At 39.1% G+C, this 23257-nt stretch overlaps 1 protein-coding gene across 3 annotated transcripts in view; it reads right to left on the reverse strand.

Moving 5' to 3' along the window:
* Positions 1-7564, reverse strand: part of EPS8 (epidermal growth factor receptor pathway substrate 8) — a 193140-nt gene extending 185576 nt beyond the window's left edge. For 2 of the 3 annotated variants that reach the window (XM_047866638.1, XM_047866635.1), the window contains exon 1: positions 7432-7564. The gene's annotated coding sequence lies outside the window, so the exon portion shown is untranslated. Of the gene's footprint in view, positions 1-2610; positions 2634-7431 lie in introns of those variants that run through there. The other variant, XM_047866636.1, reaches the window with a different exon arrangement.
* Positions 7565-23257: the final 15693 nt, after the last annotated feature.

Raw genomic sequence — 23257 nt, forward strand, 5'->3', positions numbered from 1 at the left:
GGCACAGAACAGATACTCAACAAATGCTCAATAAATGATGAATGAATAAATGAAATGTAATAATGTTCATCTTCCTCTGGGAGGAAAACTCAATCCCTTCTAACTGTTCTTCTGCAAGAAGTATGATAGTAAGTGCTAATTTCATTCAGCAAACATTTTGTGAGTATCTATTCTATGTGATATGCTGTGCTTAAAGATAATTGAGTTTAGAGGCGCCGGGTGGTTCAACTGGTTAAATGTCGGACTTCGGCTCAGGTCATGATCTCATGGTTCATGGGTTCAAGCCCCGTGTTGGGCTCTGTGCAGACAGTTCAGAGCCTGGAGCCTGCTTTGGATTCTGTGTCACTCTGTCTCTCTGCCCTACCCCACTCAACGGTCTGTCTGTCTCTCTCTCTCTCTCTCTCTCAAAAATAAATAAATGTTAAAAAAAAAAAAAAAAGATAATTGAGTTTAGTTTCCTGCCCTCAAGAAACTTGCAATTCAGTGGGGAAAAGGTATAAACAATTAGCTAATTCTACTATTACATGTCTTATTTTTCCCAACTCCCACAAGTTCTTCTCTTTAAAGGAACCTCCTTCTTTATAAACATGTTTCAATGACTCACATCTCTGGGTCAGGAAGATGCAAATCAGTCAACAGAAAAAATTTTTAAAGAATCTCCATGTATCTCAAAAACACAATTTTTGAACCATTCGCATTTAGCTCAGTTGTCATTTAAGTAGTGCACAGTTTTAAAGAAAAGAATAAAGGCAAGGACACCCTGATACTATCCTTGCACTTTTTCTTTTATGAGAGACCACGTGGCCAACTGGAAAGTTTTAGAGTCAGAAAGATCAAAGTTCTCATCCCAACTCTGTCCCTTTCTCCCCACACGGACCACAGACAAGTCACTTTATCTTTCTGAGCATATTTCTTACCTGTAATACGGAAATAAGGAGATCTGCCTTAAAGACCTCTTATAAGAGTTTTAAAAGATAATGTATACCACCTGCCACACCAAAGCTGCTACTTTTACTGTGTCAGATCTCACTAGATGCTTTTTGAAAACTAATTAATGGTTCTATCTATAGCGTAACAATACAAGTATTTCTGGCCCCACCCATTATCAATAACACAAGTGTTTACCAAAAGAAAGGTACTTGAAAAAACTATTTGTGGCAAGGAGAGAGGTAGGAGATAAGATTCAACACCATACAGTTAAGTCTCAAATTTCTAGATGGCACATACATCATCTGCCTCTTCTCACCACACACCTTGTAAATCACGTCTTTCAGACACTCTTTGTGAAAAAGAAAACCTTACTAATTATTTCTTACAGTTCTAAAAGATCTAAAAGAACTGAGAGATATTACTCTGTATTAACAATTCCATTTTTCACAAAGTAGAATCTCTTAGTAAGGAAGAAAGAAAAATGTACAACCTCCAGGAACCAATCTCAACGCATAGTCTGTGTATTACTACATTTTAGTTTACAAGTCATTTCTCAACTGTTTCTTTTAAGCAATTGTGCAGAGTGTATTTTTAAAAATCAAATAAAAACAGTCTCCTGTCAATCCTAAACCTAATTTATAATCTACTTGACTTAAAAAGCTCATTTACATGATACTGATACAACTGAAAGTCCATGGGCAAAAAAAGTGAATCTAGACACAGACCTCACACCTTTCACAAAAATAAACTCAGAATGGATCATAGACCTAAAAATGTAAAACTATAAAACTTCTGGAAAAAATAAAAGGATAAAATCCAGGTGGCCTTGAGTCTGACAATGAGTTTTTAAATACAACACCTAAGGCTATCCATGAAATTGATAAGTTGGCCTTTATTAAAATTAAAAACATTTGTTCTCAAAAGACACTGTTAAGAGAATAAAAAGGCAAGCCAGACTAGAAGAAAATATCTGCAAAATACATATCTAATAAAGCACCTGTATCAAAAAGAAATAAAGAATTCTTAAAACTTAACAATAAGAAAACAGATGAGTTAAAAAATGGTCAAAAGTGGGGCGCCTGAGCAGCTCAGTCGATTAAGCGTCCAACTTCGGTCAGCTCATGATCTCGCAGGTTGTGAGTTCCAGCCCCAGGTCAGGCTCTGTGCTGACAGCTCAGAGCCTGGAGCCTGCTTCAGATTCTGTGTCTCCTCTCTCTCTCTGCCCTTCTCCCACTAGTGCCCGCGCGCGCACGCTCGCTCGCTCTCTCTCTCTCTCTCTCTCTGTCTCAAAAATAAACATTAAAAAATTTATAAAAAATAGTCAAAAGTTCAGAACAAATATCTCACCAAAGAAAATGTACAGAAGACAACAGCATATAAAAAGATGCTTAACATTAAATGTCATTAGGAATGACAAATTAAAGCAACAATGGGATGTTATGACACCTATTAAAATCCATAAAATCCAAAAAACTAACAATATCAAAAATTGACAAGGAGGAAAAGCAACAGAAGCAAGCATTAATTGCTGATGGAAATGCAAAATGGTATAGCCACTCAGGCAATATCTTACAAAGCTAACAATAATCTTATATGATCCAGCAATCATGTTCCTAGGTATCTACCCAAATGTTCTGAAATCTTGTGTCTACACAAAAAGTTGCCCATGAATATTCTTACCAGCTTTGTTCAGAGTTGCCAAAAACTGGAAGCATCCAAGATGTCCGTCAATAAATGAATAGATACAAAAACTGTGAAAACATCCATACAATGCAATATTATTAAATGATAAAAAGAAATGAACTCAAATCACAAGAAAACATAAATGAAACTTAAATGCATATTGATAAGTGAAAGAAACCAGTCTGACAAGGCTCTATGATTCCAATTGGAAAAGGCAAAACTATAGAGACAAAGAAAAAAAAAAAAAAAAAAAAAAAATCAGTGGTTGTCAGGGGGAGGGAGTTAAGGGAGTGATAAATGAGGCACAGGATTTTTTTTAATGTATGATATTTTGATTCTATAATGATGGAGACTTGAAATTATGCATTTGTCAAAACCCAGAGAACCTTATAGGATGAAGAGTGAACTTTAATGTATGCAAACTTTTAAAAAGTCATTTAGAAGGAGGGGAGGATCCCAGGATGGACTGGAGATTTAACAAAAGGGTCTGACCCTATTATAAAGGCATGCAACTACCTCATATTAAGTAGGACAGAAGAAAAAGGAGTAGAATCTGTAAACTAAAAGCAAAAGAAGCAGCATGAAAGCACTGTACTCTAGTTGATAAAGTTGTTTCCCTCTCTCTGTAAAGAGAATAGAAGTTAACAATTTCAATACTGCTATACATATGTTATAGGATTGAACAATTAAATAAATGGATGGCAGATGGTGGGATCCAGGTTACTTCTCACAGTTAGAGTAAGTTTACGGATAAGCAAGTAGAGGAGAACAGAAGAACACAAGTGGAGATGGGGTAGGCAGAGTCACAGACATCCATACAAACTCATATTTTGCTTAATATGAATACATAGGATTACATAGAGAAATTGTATAGATATGTGTATATACATAGGTTGGTTTACATGCATATATTTCCTGCTCTGTAGATGAGAAACTCTAGAGGCAATGACACCCCAGTAACAATAAAAACCAAACACCCAAATCCTGGCTTCTAATACTATTTTCCCAAGGAAATGAAACAGATTCTTTCTGGCTGATTCTAAGACTGTAACAGGAAATGGAAATATAAAAGATGAGCCTGGAGCATCTTTTAATGCCAGAAAGTAAGGAAATGATCTTTAAGTTTATTTATTTATTTTGAGAGAGAGAGTGTGTGTATGTGTGTGGGGAGGGAGGGGGGGTGGGGAGATAAAACGTGAGTGGGGAAGGGGCAGAGAGAGACCGAGAGAGAGAATCCCAAGCAGGCTCGGAGATAACAGTGTGGAACCCAATGCAAGGCTCAAATTCAAGAACCGTGAGATCACGACCTGACCGGAAATCAAGAGCTGTATGTTTAATGGACTGAGCCACCCAGGTGCCCCACCTCACATTAATGGAGACATGTCAAAGGAACACAGAGCCAACTAAACGAGCTCCCAATGACGAAAGCTGAAACAATGTGAGCAACAAAATACAGTAGTACTGGATTACAACCCAAAGTATAAAATGAATATCCATGAGTACAGGCCAATGTAAGTAAATGATTGAGTAAATACATAAATGCAGAGAAAAGAAAAATCTGCCATGCAGAAGAATTCTAAATAAATTATACAGATACCCCACCCTCAAGGAGGAGAAGTAAAACTCTCCACTCCTTAAGTGTGGGCTGTGCACAGTGACTTCCTTCTAAAAGTACAGCATGGAAAGAAGAGTAACTTTTCATTGCAGAAACCTAGCAAACACTAACTCAGCCAGGTGATCAACATCAAAATCAACAGTGATAAGTCCGTGTGATAGGATGCACCCTTTATATGATGTAACAGAAATAGCATTTTACCTCTGTGATCTTCCTTCCAGAAACCTAAAACCCCAGTCTGATCATGAGAACAAAGTCAGACTAATTCCAAAAGAAGGGCATTCTACAAAACACCAAACCAATATTCCTCACAACTGTGAAGGTCATTAAAAACAAGAGAAGTCTAACTGTCATAGCCAAAGGGGGCCTAAGGAAACATGACAACTAAGTGTAATATGGTATCCTGAAACAGAAAAAGGACATCAGATAAATACTGAGGAAATCTAAGTTAAGTATGAACTTCAGTTAGTAATAATGTACCAACACTGGTTCATTAATTATAGCAAATACTAATGTAAGATGTAATCAGACATGAAATTGAGTAATAGTGCATATAAGTCACTGTACTATCTTTATACTTTTTCTGTAAATCTAAAACTAATCTAAAAATAATATATATATGTATATATATATTTAAATACCATCTAAGAATGTATCTAAAAAACACTGGAGAGGTTGTAGTGCAGTAGTGAAAAACTTCACACCTTCCCTGCATACATTAAAGTTACAATGTTTACAACCATTTTGTTACAGAATTTTTCTTAGGAAAATATTTTCAATCACTAACAGCTGCAAACAATTTCATGCAGTAATTCCCAGTAGGATGTACTATAGCTGAAGTACTTTAACCAAAATTCCACTTTTCCCTTATATACCATTGCAGATGTCTGAAAGTTTGTAACCTATCATTAACTTATGTTCTGTGATGATCCAAATAACTACCAAATACGTTTAATACAACTCAGAAAAGGTAACCTAAATTTTATATAAATTAAGTCAGTGGTAAAAATACTCATCCAACAAAACCTCAAGCATCTAAAGAGAGACCTCGAGAAAAAACTATCATCTTTTATTGTGGATAATATATTTTCTTATATAAACCATGGTTCAAGGGAACTGTTGCAGAATTAAAATAGGTAAATGAAAATAACAGGAGAGTCAGGAGAAAAATAAAAGGTAGCGGTGAACATCTTTGCAGCATAGCGTAAGAAAAGCCAGGGTCTAGGATCTGAAGTGTAGCAAATAAAAACTGAAGGCAAAGGGAGCCTATGTTATAGCACAGAAAAGGCCCAATTAACTGAAAACAAAATAAACAAAATTGTTTATTTAAAAATAAAACAAAATGAAATCTCTTCATTCTATCAGAAACAAGCAAGGTGTTCAAAATTAGACTCCTAGAGAGAGCAAACCAGAATAAACCACATTGAAGAATCACCATAAATACAACTTACTCTCCCACCATTAATAAAAGGCTGAAAATTACCATATAATGATGTCCAATGACACTGGAAAGTGGGAAGAAAAAATATTACGAAAAGAATGTACCAAATATCGTGAACAGTGGTTATTGCAGAATACTGGAATTAAAGTAACTTTTCTTCTTTTTTTTCCTGCTGTGAAGTGAATGACTTGTGGAATTTTAAAAATTCTTAATCTATGAATTGTGCACTAAAGGCATTTATACAATGTTATAACATTTGTGATGCACTCTACCCTTTAATGGCAATTCCATAAAGTACATTATTTTTCTCACTGTAAGTCAAAGTGTGAGCCGATGACCCAATTTTTTTCACAGTAGCAACTTAAGAACTATAACTTAACTATTATAACTATAATCTATCCAAAAAACTCCAGTTCCAAATAGAAAATCTATAGTAGGTGAGAGAGGATGATATCGACTTTAATTTCAATGACCACTTGATCTACATTTAGTGCACACTTTCCAAAACCCAAGTCGTTGTAGAATGGTATCCTCTCAGTGGAAATAAAATAGAAGCAACACACAACACAGCTACTTTGGTATTATGTGTGTTATGTCCATATATATATGGACATACACACACACACACACACACACACACATATGTATGGACATACACACACACGGTCTTCTGGGAATCCTAATTCTCCTATCTCCCAAAAGAATAACAATGTCAAAAACAAACTATTCGCATGCATCTGAAACCAGGTTGTTCCTGAACTCTTAACACAGTAGCTATTTCTCTCATTATGAGACCAAAACTGAAACCTTCAAAAGAAAAGCAGTAATACATTTCACTGGAATGTAATTTGTAAAAGAGAATTCCAATTCCTAATGCTCCACCACTCGAGACATCGATGGATTTCAAATCCTAACACCACAGCGTCCTACCCACAAGGAGATTCCAGCAGTACTCTGGGTTCTACGGGAAAAGAAGCATTTGAGAAACAATGCGAAGGAAGAGAACAATCCGTGCAAAGATTTTTGCATTCAGATGGTCCTTGGAAGGAAAGCAGGAAGAGTGACCAGAGGAGAAGCGAGCCGGATCTTCATACGTGGTGAAATCCACTCCAAAGGCATTAACTGACAAAGACACCACAAAGGCTATCTTTCAAAAGTAAAATTGTGAGTAGAGCGGAACAAACTAAGAACGGAAAGTCAACAGGAAGGAATCAGGAAAGACAACTATTCAAAAACAATGAGCTATCTTAATTTGAAGGGGTAAGCGATGGTGGGACCCTGTCCCAAAGTGTCAATTTGAAAAGACACCCTCCATGTGAGGGTGGGGAGGGTAGCTCTCGAAACCCCAAGCCTAAAACAGGCCGTGAGAACACCCGTTGTGTAGTCGCCCCACGGACAAGACAAGCGCAGGTGTATGTGCGGAAGCTCAGGTTACCAGGAACTATTGAATCTTCCCTGCCCACCCGTCCCGGAGCCCCGGGCTCGGCGGGCGGCGCGGGGCGGCGGGGCGGCCGAAGGTCGGCACAGGCTCCGCGGCGCACCAAAACCGGGCGCACCACGACCGGGCGCACGGACGCGCTCCGGTAGCAGCGCCCTGGCACACCTGGCTCCCAACACCAGTTGAAAGCAGTCAAAGTGAATGAAAGCGGACGCGGCGCCTGGCACCGCTCCATGCAAGCACACAAAGGCGGGTTTTTAAAATCGAGGCTGAGTCCAAAACACTCGACCCCCGGCCGGCGCCTTTCGCCCGAGGGTCTCTTACCTCGGATCCGCCCTCGGGGCCGTGGCTTTCCCCGGAGACGCTTAGAGCCCGGACGAGGCAGGAGGCGGCCAGGAGAAAGCCCCCGTCCTGGACCACGCCCTTCCAATCCTCCGCGAGCCGCCAAGCCGCCGTCTGCGCCCGGCAGAAGAGGAGCGATCTCCCGGGCGAGCACAGCGCCCGCCTCGCGCTGGGCAAGACCGCCGCGCCCGCCGCCGCCTGTGAAGTCTGGAGCCGCCCGCCCGCTCACCCGCTCGCCGCCAAAGCCAGACGCGCGCCGCGCATGCCCAGTACCCCTGCGAGGAGTGAGCGAGAGCGCGCTTGCGAGTGCGCGCCTCGCGCTGCCGGAGCGAACTCCACCCTCCGGGTCTTGCCGGCAGCCGAGCCGCGGAGTATCTGGTCGACCCCGGTGCTGGAGGCGAACTGGGCGGTGGGGGCGGTGGGGGCGGTGGGGGCGGTGGGGCCGGGTGGGCGGGAGAGGGGCGGAAGAAAAGAAGGCGAGAGGCCGCGCTAAGTTATCTAGGCCATCAAAGTCGGACCAGGGTTCCCAGCTGCAGACAGGTTTCGAGAAGTGCCCTAGCAGGACCGACTAGCAGCTGGGAGACGCGGGAAGGGGAACCGAGCGTGTGGAGAGGTTCCCCTCCCGGCAAGGGTTGATGCCCCCGGCCATGGGAGCTCCCATCTACATCGCCCCAGGTCCTGGTGCACAACTGCTGGCCACTATCCTACGGGCAGTAAGCCCGCCGCGCCCAAAGCCCCGCGAACCTTTGTCTTCCTTCTTGCGGCCCTCCCACCTATTTTCCCCCTTTTGTCGCTCTCCTCTTGTTTTGTCTCAATTCATGCCATCAACTGGTGGCACCCAAGGGCCTTCATTTGGTCCTTAGCTCCAGCCAGCAAGCCCAGACTCGCTTCGCTAGCCTGCCTTGGATCCCATTCTTAACGTAGCTCTTGCCAAGAGCCTGATGTGGTTTGAAGTGGTGGAGACTTCCCTGAATGCCTCTTGTAACTTAACCAACCCTCGTGATTGGTGCCTCCTCCATGAGCAGCTCACGGAGCCACTCAATGTGAAGCCCTTTAGTCTTCTAGTTTATTTTTCCTTACTCTTGAAACACTCATTTGTCATAGCTACGCCCCCTTCCTGTTCTAACTTCTTTAAAGGCAATTGACTCTCAGAGGATTGGATAAAAGAGAACCTGCTTGCTTTGTGAAGCAAGGGAAAAGACAGCGCAGTCTGGGGAAAGCAACGTTTCACACCAAGGTGGTAATCAAAACCATTATGCTGAAAGTTCAAATGTATCTTAAGTCCAGTCCCCTATCCTAAATGAAAATCCTCTCTTCATATTTCCACCATACCATCATCCACTTAAAGTTTCACAATATTTTGAATCTTTATTTTTATCAATATTATGTATAATCATGATTATTGAGTTTTTACATATGCCAGGAACTAAGCAATTTTTATGTATTATTTCTAATCCTTAAAACGAGATAGGCCTTATTATCCCCATTCAATAGGAAAATAAAGCTCAAAAGTATCATTTCTTTTGCCAAAGCCAGTTTTGATGCTAGAATGAAAATCCAGATCTGCTTAACAGACAGGTCTTTAACGTTTGATTCTGAACATCAATTCAACTTCCCTTAACTTACACCACAGGTGCTCATTCTGACCCCTAGGAATTAACTAATCTCATTCTTTACAGACATTGCAAGTCTTGAAATATTTGAAACAAACCTCTAAGTAGCTGTCAGAATATCTAATATTTTTCCATTCCTCAAAATTTGTAGATCCTTTCATTATTTGTCAAGTGGAATGGTGAACTCTCATAACCACACTCTTTACCCTGCTTTGAATATCCTTTGACTTTTCCTTTTCCTTCTCAAATGTGCACTCAAGACAACACAACAGGGGTGCCTGTGTGGCTCAGTTGGTTACGTGTAGGACTCTTGGTTTTGGATCAGGTCATGATCTCACCGTTAGTGATTTCAAGCCCCACCTGGCATCAGGCTCTGAGCTGACAGCACAGAGCCTGCTTGGGATTCTCTCTCTCCCTTTCTCTCTGCTCCTCCCCTGCTCACTTGCACGTGCGCGCTCTCTCTCTCTCTCTCTCTCTCTCTCTCAAAATAAACAAATAAACTTTAAAAAGAAAGAGAACACAACATTCAAATACTGTGACCCAAGAACTTTGTCACAAAGTGACCAGCAGTCCCTTTGACCCAAGCATACCTACCCTGTCAATAAGATATCCCAAACTTGAATAAGGTTTTTCTTTTAGCAAATGTATTTTACCTAGGGTTGAATAAAACATCCAAGTCTATTTTATATGGACTACAATTAAGCCATACTTACCACATTACATAGTCTATACTTCTATAATTGTATATGCTTAAACCCAATTTTTGCCTTTAATCCATATTAAACTTCATCTTGTTTGTTTTAAGACATAATTTCAGATTTAAAAATCTTATTAGTGATCACTTTTAACTTACAGTATCTGTAAAGTTAATGAACATGGCTTCTTTGTGTCCAGTTAATTAAGTTTATAAAGTTTATAAAAAAATTAATAAATTCCAGTTTATTAAGTCTAATAAAAGTTATATAAAAGAGGCTGAGAAAAGAGCCTTGTAGCCCACCACCAAGAATAGTCTCCAAGACAATCATAATAAATGAACCAACACTTTTCAAGATCATACATTTTATTTCATGCAATCATACTATAACCAGCAAGGATTTTATGAAAAGTTTTCTAAATGCTTTACTGAAATGAAAATTCACTGTCTCTAGCATCCCCAAATATACCGGTCCAAGTATTTATTAAAGAAATAAAAGGGGAAAAAGAAGCAAATCTAGTTAAACTGGATCTGTTTTCAAACTAACCCATTCTGGCATCAACGATCTCCATCACCTTTTCTAAGTGCTTGGAGCCACTGTTAATAATCTTTTTTATACTTTTCTGAGAATTGGTCGAACTTTCCTGTTTATAGTGCTAACCATGTACAAGTTTCTCCTTTCTGAAAATCTCATTTGTTCATGTTGGTATGTGGGATGAAAATGATGCAGGACAGAATGAGGGCAGATATATGGAATGAACGGGGTCTTTCAGATGTGGGGCGTAGTTGCAAAACTTGAGGACCATATTAAGTCTATAGCTGGGTGTAAAAGCCAGATGCAGAAAATGGGAAGGAATTATAGTGCTGAACGTATACAATCTGAAGACTAAGAGCTGTATCTAAACTACCAAGGAGACAAATACATTCTTCAAATACCCCCTCTCCATCCCAGTCCCCCAATCTAATGTCTGAATGTCACATAGGGACTGCTATGTGTAGCTTTGCAGGCAGTCTTAAAACCAAATAATGCGAACCATATCTGTGGATAAATTAGAGAAGGTATACAGGCATCGCTTGTTTTATTGCACTTCGGTTTTTTTGTGCTTCAAAGACACTGGGTGGATTTTTTACAAGTTGAAGGTTTGTGGTAGGCCTGCATCCAGCAAGTCTATCAGCACCCTTTTTTCCCAAGAGCATTTGTTCACTTCATGTCTCTGTGTGCCATTTTGGTAATTCTTCCTATATTTAATTTTTTTTCGTTATTATTATATTTGACATGGCGATCTGTAATGAGTGATCTTTGATGTTACTATTGTTACTGTTTTGAAGCTCCAGGAACTAAAAACATACAACATATCAGATATATAATCATGAAAAGAAGACTGGTGTATCTGTATGGATATCACACACAATGGACTCAAGATAAAAAAATATATATTATTGGAGATAGGGTCACCACTTAATGATAAAATATACAAGGAGAAATTGATAAATCCACCATTATGGGGAGATATTTCAACACCCTTTCACCTATTGATAAATTATTCAGAATTCCACGTATATACGCTGACATTGATGTACAACATATAGAGATGACAGCGTGGGCATACAATACTGAGAGAATGCACATTCTCATTAAACCCATAAGAAGTATTTACATACATTAGCCAGCTTATTTAATACGTTTCAAAGAATTGTATTATCTAGTCCAAGGGTTGAGAAACATTTCCTGTAAAGGGCCAAACAGTAAGAATGTTTGCTTTGCAGGTCTCTGTTGCAGCTACTCAACTCTGCTACTGTAGCGTGAAAGTTGCCATAGAAAATACACTTATGAAATTCAACTATCTTTTCCTGCAGGAGCAAGGATAGTAATTAAGCTAATAGCCATGGCCATTTTCCCATAAAACTTATTTAGGCCCACTGAATTTGAACTTTACATAATTTTCACATACCTCAAAACATTATCCTTCTTTTGTGTTTTTCAACCATTTAAAATGTGCCAACCATTCGTAGTTCACGAGTGTAGACAAATAAGTGGCAGGCTGGGTTCGTTCATCACTGACTTAGACCTTGGAATCTCTACTAAAATCTCCCGATAGATTTTAGGAATCAGTAGACTAATTTTTTAAAGATTTAAATTTAGGTGGGTGATGGGTATTGAGGAGGGCACCTTTTGGGATGAGCACTGGGTGTTGTATGGGAACCAATTTGACAATAAATTTCATATATTGAAAAAAATTTAAATTTAGCTTTAAATTTAAATAACAGTGCGTTTCAATTTCTAAAGATTGACTTCAATAGATGGGATTTAAAAATAGACTTCAAAAAAATAAAATAAAAATAGGCTCCAAATAACTCATGGATCAAAGAAGAAATCATGAATGAGAATTTTAAAGTACTTACAATTGAATAAAAGAGAACTAAATTTTGATATACCCAGATCATGAAATATTCATGGTGTACATGAGGTAACAATTGCTGTGTTCAGTAGCAGAGGTAACTCTTAGAAACATAACACTGAGTGAAGTTCACAGAAGACTGCATATAAGTTGCCCTTTCACAAAGCTCAGAAACAAGCAAAACTAAGTGATATGTTATCTAGGAACACATATACATCTGTTTAAAACTGATGTGTGGGGCGCCTGGGTGGCTCACTTGGTTAAGCATCTGACTCTTGATTTCAGCTCAGGTCATGATCTCATGGTTTGAGGGTTCTAGCCCCATCTTGGGCTCTTCACTGACAGTGTAGAGCCTGCTTGGGATTCTCTCTCTCCCCCTTTCTCTGCCCCCCGCCGCCCCCCCCTCTCAGAATAAATAAATAAACATTAAAAAGAGAAAACTAGTATGTAAACAAAGGAATGTTATTCACAAAATTCAAGACAGTGGTTTCCTCTGAGGGCAGGAAGGGAGCTAGAACAAGGCTAATGTGGATAAATTGCAATAGTATTGTAAAGTGAGTCACCTTACAGTGTCCCTGCTTCTGCAGGAGGAAAAGATTGTTGAATTGCATACAGCAGGGAGGACATTAATGCAGGGAGTCAGCTATGGCTAGGGACAGTCTGGAAGAGGTGAGGCAGCATGACATAAGAAGGACAAACAAGGCAATTGTCTGATTTGTAGCGCAAGTGATCCAGTTACTGTTCTTTTCTTTACCTTGACACAGGTCGGCAGAATGCCTCGTTGCTTATTATCCCTGACCTTTCAATGACTGATGAGCTCTGGAGATAAAACACTCCTTTCTGAGCAGGACCACAGCTACTCTGTTCCTGATTTTAAATGTGAAGTTCATTTTTACAGTAAGATTCATTTCCCCCAGAAATTATAGTGCTTCTGTACAATTGAGGAAAATTTTATTTTTGAATCTGAGAGATATTTATCAATTTACTAGTAACAACTGAATATTCCTTATTTTTATTTTCTTTATTTTTTTCCTGAATATTCTTTAAAATGCAAAACAGACACCATTTGTTTTATCTTTTTGAGATCATTTTCTGCCTATTCCACGGAACTGGAAATTTATCATTCAAGAACAACACTTATTTCACTATTTGCAACTTTTTCTAGTCAACACTAGGCTTTTTGTTTTTCTACGTGTGTCTAAGTAGATGAGATTCAAAAGAAAAAAAAAAGGTAAAACAACGGTGGGAAAAAGTAATCACCAATTTTAAATGGCAGTATCGCCATTAAATGGAATTCTCTCTTATGGTTGAAAGGGGTGAGGTGGTAATTAACTACTAACTTTGGTGGACATCAAGATATATAGTTGTTAAGGTGGAGGGAGGGGAAGGAAGGCAAGTTGCAATGCACTCTCTAGTATAAATTAATTTGTATTAAAAAAAGAATATAAGACAGAAATATAAGCCAACATTTTTAAATATGAAATTTATTGTCAAATTGGTTTCCATACAACACCCAGTGCTCACCCCAACAGGTGCCCTCCTCAATACCCATCACCCACCCTCCCCTCCCTCCCACCCCCCATCAACCCTCAGTTTGTTCTCAGTTTTTAAGAGCTTCTTACGGTTTGGCTCCCTCCCTCTCTAACTTTTTTTTTCCTTCCCCTCCCCCATGGTCTTCTGTTAAGTTTCTCAGGATCTACATAAGAGTGAAAACATATTAAGCCAACATTTTAACAGTATTTTTATGGGGAGAGAGATGACTGTATAGTTAGGAGTTACTTCCACTCTTTCAGTTAATATAATTCTATAATATTTGAATTTTTAACTATGTACCTACATTATTCTGTGGCACAGAAAATAACATAGTAATATTTTATTATCTATTGTGAATTTTGGGTGCTTCTGAATGCTTCATTCCTTCTAGAACTCAGCTAGATTTTTAAAATTTTTGTCCCTAGTGCCTAAAATTGTGTTTTTATGTCTTTAAGTTACTGAGCTATAATAACCCTCAGGCTATTTAACAATTCCCTTTGGCTATGCTCATTGGCATTGCAAACACAGACTCTGTTTCCTTAAGCTGGCACCCAAATTTTTTTCTTCATTGGTAGCAGAATCCCGAGGGAGGGGTAGAAATAAAGCAAAACAAAAGAAAACTCTTATTACAAATTTGGAAGGTTTTAAAAAGCAAATTAGGATCTCTGAACAGCTTTCTCACTCTAATATCCCTGGTGCTCAAGAAAATTCCAACAACCTTACAAATAATTTCCCTGAAAACAGCATATAAATCCAAGTTTCAGCAAGGCAAGAGCAAATATATCCCCCAGATTCCACGTCTAATTTCATCACAAAGGACTTGGAACTACGCACATACACAGGGAGAAAAAGAGAGGAAAACATCTAACATGTACTATAAACACTTATTGACTTTCCAAATACGCTACAACTTTCCTTTCCTTTAATAGACACTTTTTTGAATGCAAAGCTTTTGAAGCATTTCTCACACTGTCTTACCATGTTAAGCAGAGCATTTCCGATCTTATTACTCGTAGGTATCATTGTGAGCATTCATGACTCTACTACGCAGGTAGTAAAGGGGGTGTGTAACCCCTTATGCAAAGCTCTTGCAACTAGGCATGGAAATCTAATGAAGGTACTCTTCATACAAGTAATCTGCACTGGATCTTGCCTGGTGCTTATGCCATATATTCATAACACCCCCAGCAGGGTCTGTAATTAACACATTTTTTCTGCAGCAAAACATATTCACACAAATTAGAACTAAGTTCATAAGTAACCTTGTATCACTTCAGATCAGATTTGCTGCCAAACAAGTGTAAATCAAGTAAGGCTTTGTCAGCAGATGAAATTTGAAAAACAAAGAAATAATTTTTTAAGGAGTCTTTCAACTCAACATTGCAGATAAAGTCTTATGCACCAGAATGGTGGTACCACAAAGCCACTGTATATTGTTCACCTCAATAACTCCCATTTTGAGTACTTGATGTCTGTCTGATTCTTTAAGTCTTTCTGCCCTTACTGTGCAATTGGGAATCCCTCCATCCATGTTGTGGCTGTGATGTCCTCTACTGTCTTCTGCCCTGATAATTTGTTACTTTTAATCTTCTGTGACTTAAAACAATGGGCAACCAAATTATTATAATCGTGTATGAAATCACAGTAAGTTTTACATAAGGAGCTCAAAAGTTATATTATGATAAGAGGTGTAAATTTTGCTCATGTTCTTAACGACACCTATTTCAACAATTTAGAGGCTTTTTTGGCTTCCTAGTGATTATTACTTGTACGCACAATATTTTAGATTGTTATCCTTTAAAAATTAACTCCAACTTCTTGCGCTTTAACAAAAATGTTTCATTTTATAGATGTCACCTACTTACAGGGATTGACATCTTATGAAACCCTATTATTCAAATATGTCTTTTTGGTCATATCAAAGTAAGTTAAGGTTTAAAATTTATTCATTTTAAAAATGAAAATAGGTTATGACAATAAAATAGTATTTATAAAAGCTTAAAGAACAATTTCAGGGTGACTTTTTTTTTATTTTTTATTTTTTGAGAGAGAGAGAGAGACAGAGACAGAGACAGAGAGACAGAGAGAGCACAAAAGGAGGAGGGGCAGAGAGACAGGGAGAGAGAGAATCCCAAGCAGGGTCTACACTGTCAGCACAGAACACGACGTGGGGCTAGAACTCCTGAACTGTGAGATCATGACCTGATCCAAAGCCGAGAGTCGGATGCTTGACTGACTGAGCCACCCAGGCTCCCCTGAGGGTGACATTTCTAAATAATCACAGTCATCTGTCTTTGCTCAACTTGCAATTTCTTCCATTTTCTGACCCCACCCTATACATTTATCCTCATTTTTTAGTGCCTGGTCAGCCTTCCCAGGCTCTAATATGCAGAGCCCTTTGGCCACACTTATCACTGCAATACATAGGAACCCTGGGGAGGAGCTGGAGGGTCACGAGTGGAAATCAGTGTGGGAATGTCCATGATGCAAGGTGCCAGGAGAAATGTGGCCAAAGCTGGTGAAAGATTAATACCAGATGCTAGGAGAATGAGGTGATGAAAAGAAAAGTGTGGAAAACAGTGAGAACCCACAAACCTAGTCAGGTGACTCAAACATGAGAACGCATCTTAAGGGCCTCTGACTCATCCTTTCAGCAAAGGTTCAAGCACCTGCCAAGCATAGGGATAGGCCCTGGGGATATAACAAGGAGTACAAAATGGTCCCCACCCTGGAGGGCTTGCAGTATTAGCAATTAAACAGACACACACAAACAGTGACAACCATATGTCATTTTGTAACAGCACAATGTAATATCAAGCACTGTCAGCACAGAGAAATGGATAACCACCTCCGCTATGCAAAATCCAGCGGGCATCCTAGAGACTTCTATTGTTTCTCACTGACTACCTTCCAACTTCCTCGCTGTTCCTCGAGCACTCTAGCACACCTCCACCACAGTGCCTTAGCACTTGCCATTCCTGTCTTCTGGAATGCTCTCTTTCCAGATAGATACATGGCTCACTATTTCACATCACTGAGGTCTCAGTTCAAATGTACCTCATCAGAAAAGATTTCTCTGACCAGGGCGCCTGGGTGGCTCAGTCGGTTAAGTGTCTGACTTCGGCTCAGGTCATGATCTCAGGTCCGTGAGTCTGAGCCCCGTGTCAGGCTCTGTGCTGACAGCTCAGAGCCTGGAACTTGCTTCAGATTCTGTGTCTCCCTCTCTCTGCCCACTCCCCACTCATGCTCTGTCTCTCTCTCTCTCTCTCTTTCTCTGTCAAAAATAAACATTAAAAAAAATTTTTTTAAAGATTTCTCTGACCAATTAGCCTATTTGAAACCTTCTAACTTGTCTCTACTTCCTATCTTCTATTCCACCAACCAATGTTCATGTATTTTCTAAGACAAAAACCTATCATTAATTCAATCATGCATTCACTCATTCATTTACTCACTTGATCACTTATTTTTACTTAATAACATGTTATGGAAACCCACTGTGTGGATTTATTTCCCTCTAAATTCCTTCAAAGTGCCTTGGCTCCTTTATACTATCCTTATGCCTATGTACATTCTGTATCCATTCCCCCCAGCCCATCCCCCCATGCCTAGTTCCCTTGACAAACTGCTACATGCTCTTCATAACTCAGCTCAAATTATTCATCGTTAATTCATTCAGTTATGCTGAGCACTGGGGAAACAGTAAATAAATACTGCAAATAAAAATCCCTGTTCTAGGCTTCTGGGTGGCTCAGTTAAGTGTTCAGCTCTTGATTTTGGCTCAGGTCATGATCTCATGGTTCGCGGGATCAAGCCCTGCATTGGGCTCCATGCTGGGTGTGGAGCCACATGCACTTTCCCTTTCTCAAAAATAAATAAATAAATAAATAAATAAATAAATAAATAAATAAATATCCCTCCTCTCACAGAATTTACATAAGGGACACAGACAATAAAGAATTGAACAAGATGATTTCAGACTGTGATAAGTGCTATGAAAAAAGGGCAATGTGAGGCAATTTGGGGGGGGGGGTGGGGATTAAGAGAGAAACAGGATGTGCCTGTGTGTGTGCATATGCATGCGTGTGTTACAGGGTACAATGATCTGTACTTGGCACACAGTGGGTTTTCATTAAACGTTATTAAGTAAGTGAGCAAGTGAGTAAATGAGTGAGTGAATATGTGATTGACTTAATAATAGATTTTTGTCTTCGAAAACATGTGAGCATTGGTTGGTGGAATAGAAGGTAGGAAATGGAGCCAACTTAGAAGGCTGGTCTTCTGAAGAGAGAAAAATAATGATGGCCTGAGCTAAGACAGTGGGAATAGAGAAGAGAGACCACATTTGAGACACAAATAGAATTGTCATATGATTGAATATGGAAGAAGTCAATGAAGGAAGAGGATTCTGATATGGGTGTCCAGATGGGTGGTGCCATTGAGTATAAGGTAAAACCAGGTTTGGTGAAAGGAGGCTGTACCAGGGAGATAATCCATTCCATGCTGGACATCTTGGGATTGAAGTCTCTTTGTTATAGGTGGAGACAATTAACATGTAGTTACAAGCATAGAGCTATGAGTGAAGTCAAGACAGAAGACAGGTTTGGAATAGCATGGATGTCTTCACCTTCAGAAAAATGTAGTAGTGTAAGAAGACAAAATTTAAGGATAATTTAAGATGTCAAGAGGTAGAGAGAGGCAAAGAAGTCTCCACTGAACACAGAGAAATAGGTAATAGGGTGAAAGAAGACAGTTAGAAGATGAACCCATGGGAAGTAAGGAAAGAGTGAGGGATGCAAGGATGTTTAGAGAGATTGGTTAACAGAAATAGTCCAAAGGTATGAAGAAAGGTAATGATAAGCTAAGAACTCAAATTTATTTTATTAAGGGATTATAACACGCCAGAGACCATTTTTAGCAGTTTGCATGGCTTGATACATTCAGTTCTTACAACACTTTTGAGATTATTATTATTCTTCCCACTCTATAGATGAGAAAATGAGGCAGAGAGAGGTGAACTTGCAGCCCAGGTTTCCACAGGAAGCAAACGACAAAGGCAAGATGCAGAGTCCAGCCATGGTACTCCACGGCCCACGTTTGCACAGATGGATGAGTGTGCTTCATGAGCGCCCTTTGTGAGGGCAGTTTCAGCAAAGAGGCAGCTCTGTGGCCTGGGGAGGTGAAAGGAAGGTGAGAAAGTCGAGAGAGCAAATGTATACAGACTGCTGTTTGCAAGAAGCTTAGCTAGGAAGAGGGGTAGAGTAATAGCTGGAAGGGAACACAGGAGTGGGAGAAGCTGTTTTGTGTTTAATGAGCAAGTGTAGAGCATGTGGTCTTGATAGATTCTGTTTACATCGCACTCTAGAATTGCTAGAACCAAAATGAGGGGGTTGGATGAAAAGATATGCACGTTACTTCCAGCTCTGATTCTACTATTCCACAACTTGGAAATTCTCTCTCAGTGCAGCCAGATGGACCATTTCACTCCATAAAATTAGTTGGAAAATAATTTCATACACTTTGAAAGATGAATTTAAATAGAAATAAGTGTCTGTGTATTCTAGTTTCCTTATAATTCATGAGCTTTTCATATTTTTCCATCCTGGTCTGTGACACTTTTTGTTCTTATGAGAGACCTGAAGTTTTTGCTGTCTTCTGACAAGTTTTTGTTTTCTTTTTCTAAGCTTAGGAAAAAAGGAGTCATAGTGTTCTGGGTTCATGTTATTTTCCTCATTGCCTTTCATTTGTGCTCTGCCCTTCCTTCCACAGGAAAAAAAATTAAAGCACAGGAAGTTATAGAAAAGCCCTATTGTTTCTTTCACCATATGTCCTATGCCCTATCTAATGTAATCATTAGTGTTGTTTCCCGCCATTCTCTCTCTACTAAATCCCTTGAAACACCTCAGCTTTGAGCCCTTCTATCTTTTGCTTCTGCTAAACTTTTTTCGAAAACATTATTTATTTATTTTGAGAGAAAGAGAGAGAGAGAAAGCACACGCAACTGGGGGAGGGGCGGAGAGTGGGAGGAGAATCCCAAACAGGCTCCCCCTGGTCAGTGCAGATCCCGATGTGAGGCTGGAACTCTCAAACTGTGAGATCATGACCTGAGCCGAAGTCTGCCGCTTAACTGACTGAGCCACCCAGGTGCCCCTCTTATGCTAAACTTTTCCTTCTACGAGCAACTGCAATGGACACATACCAATTCCAAATCGATTCCAAAAGCACTTCATTTGGTTTCTATGTTCATTTGCACAAAGCCCTTTCTCGGCACACATCCTTCAATTACACATATTCCTATCTTTTTCTTACCTTGGCACAACCTTTCTATATCCAGTTGCTCTTTTTCCTATTCACACAATGTCCGTTTTCAATTATCCACCACTAGGACTATAAGACGGGGGAGAGACTGGCTGTAAAATATATAGAACTCACTTCTTTTCTGGCTCTCTGATGTGTTTTCACACTTACCAAAATTGGGATATACCCACTTTTGGAAATCACAACACTTCATACAAAGTAAAGCTATACTTGGAAAACACGGCTCAAAAGGAATTAGAAAGCTGTCCACTTAGCAAATCTTTGCTCCTTCCTCATTTCTATTCTGGGCAGCCCTCCATATAATGGATGAATAGCATTATCTCCTAGACAAATGCAAATAATCTTCATAGAGAGATCTTTATTTTCCTCTCTAAAACATGATATCGTTCTAGCTCACAATTCCCTGGAGCAAGGTGATAATTAGTGTTTCAGGTTCAAAGGCGTTCCTGATGAGCTAGCTTCAGACAGGACAGAGGATAAACAGAAACGGCAATGATATCATAAGTGAACCAGGTTGTAATGTTAATAAGACGTTGAAGATAAGAAGTGTCTGTCTAGTATCAATAATTGACTCTATTCACGTTTTCCCTGACACATGTGAATCCAAATCCCATCGTTCACAACAGTAGTTATTTTGGCAGGCAAACGCACCTAGCGAAGATGAACGGAGCTCATACAAAGAATCTCCGTCAGTACTATAAGCCTGTTCCGTGATAGCACCTCATTATAAAGAGACCTAAAACATTTTGTGACAGCAGGCAATACTTCCCTAGGTATAGCAGAAGTCTTTGCAGCTCTGAATCCAAATAATGATTTGCACTCTTTATCTTTACACGATGTGCCTTTGTAACTACAAAAGATTTTAGAATAGTCAGCAATGATCTGGGGCAACCCAAGTCCTTTTTTCTACAGTAAGCAACATTTTCAAGTGGATGATTCTAAACCAATTTAATCGGCTTCATCAGGCAAGTGTTCCTTCATTTTACTCTTGGTAAAAATTATTTTTACATTATTTGATACAATAAGTAGTTCCTTCATTCTATTTTTCCTTATTTCTGATTCTTCTTATTTAAAAAAAAAAAGAAGCAGAAACCAGGTTGTTGACCCAGGAAAATGTTACACTGGCTAGGAATATGGGCCTTTTTAGGTTAAAACAATTAAGTGGCAAATACAATGCAGATGCTTTTTGTCTATTAAAATTTTATGTCCATGTTTAAAAGGCTAAAAAATAAAAAACTTAGAATATGTGATTTATGCCATCCAATAGTGAGAATTCATCTGAATCTGAGATTCATCTGTGAAAGGAAAAATTTCCCCTACGTGAGTTTTTGCATGGATCCATTTCCTATATTCCTGGGACACAACAGTTCCTGACTTTTTGACAAGACCCACCTCTTAGAGCTTCGATACTCTTTCCTAATGGTCATTGAGAGGAAGCTTCTCTTTGCTTTCTCTGGGGGAAAAGGCCAGCACACTCTCCTGCCGCTATTCCCTAGTGACCTACTGTCCCTCCCCACTTTTAGCTCCTAAGGGTTCTGCCAATTGGTTTTAATCCAATTCAACTTTTTAACGACGGGCTTAGAAAGGCAACTTAGATTTTTATAACTTAACTTCTCTTGCTTTATAAAACACAAGATAAAAAGATTATTATAAAATACTGACTTGCAAACACCTAAATGGCCTTGGCTATGCTTTTATTGGCAGAGTTTAGGAAAGCGCTGTGGTACCAAGACCCTTTAAGAGATAGAATCTTATTTCTGAAATGGATTTGGACAATATGCAATACATGTAAGAAAGTTGTGTTTTCCCGCTGCAGTGGAAAACATGTGTTTTGCTCATGGATTTGACTCTACTTGCCAGAATAACTTTCCAGATGTTTTAAAAGCTCTAAACAACTGCAGACTTTCTGATCTGCTCTGGTTCAAAAATTGATTTACAAAGAAAACATGTGGGTCTGTGACAGGAATGAAAACAAAAATAATTCCTCTTAACCACTCTATAATACCCAAATATTTTAGATATGGCCTTAGATTAAAAGCATTTTATAGATTTTTTTTTCCTAAGACATGTATACAGGCATTTATACACATAATCTCTTGGAAGGGATTATAGTCTGAATAGAAAATTGTTCCCATTTTTCTCAATGCAACTAATTGTTACTGCTAGACTATGCCCTTTTGTCGTTTCTGCAGCTTTTTGTTGACTTTCAGTAAATGATATTCTGGTAAGATATAAGTATGCCCAGCACACATTTGATCTGTCTTCCTTTATGGGCTCCTAAAATGCATGAAAAGTATTTTATATTACATACTATTCATTCTTCTTCAGTTTTTACCCTGGCTATTTCTTTCTAGTTAGCCTCCAGCTATGTTTTGTTAGTGTTGTTGTTTGTTTGTTTAGTATTTGCATAATTTAAAGAGACTATTTGTATCTCATTCTTTCATGATAAACTGTCAACCAATACTTCTTTTTCCTGCCTCATTATACCTATAGACTTCACTCTGTGCTATTTTTCCTAACCTCGTTTGGATCTAAATCCCTTATGTTTTAGTTTCATTTATGTGAACTACTCAGCTACTCACATCCCCTATGTTTTAGTTTCATTTATGTGAACTACTCAACTTTCCCTTTCCCTCTGTACAAAGTCCTCCAGGAAATCATATTCTCATGTCCACTACAATTCAGAAATACAAGTATTTTAAAAGGAAATTCCAAATAAAACAGAACAAATCTATTGTGTATTAAAATTTAGTGTGGAGTGTGCTTGAGATTCTCTCTCTCTGCCCCTCTCCTCTCCCACTTTCTCTCTGGGGACCCTGGGTGGCTTAGTCAGTTGAGCATCCTACTCTTGATATAGGCTCCAGTAATGATGCTAGGGTTGTGGGTTCAAGCCCCACATTGGGCTCCACTCCAAGGGTGGAGCCTGCTTGGGATTCTCTCTCTCTCTCCCTCTGCCCCTCTCCCCTGCTCACACTCTAAACAAACAAGTAATAAAATAAAATTCAGTACGTATTTTCCTTTATAAATATTTACCAAACTTTTATATGTTTCTTTATTTCATGTTATACATAAGTTTCCAAACATCAAGAATCTGTTTTCAGTATCTTTTTAAACACCAGTCAGTCATTTCTAATTAAAACTTTTTATATTCATCCCCTAGATGTAGGCTTTATCTTGTTCACCTATATATGACTACTGCCTAAAGCAGAACAGCTGGTAAGCAATACAGTACCATTGATTAAATAAATCTA

The sequence above is a fragment of the Prionailurus viverrinus genome, chromosome B4, assembly GCF_022837055.1.
Source record: "Prionailurus viverrinus isolate Anna chromosome B4, UM_Priviv_1.0, whole genome shotgun sequence".
Lineage (NCBI taxonomy): Eukaryota > Metazoa > Chordata > Mammalia > Carnivora > Felidae > Prionailurus > Prionailurus viverrinus.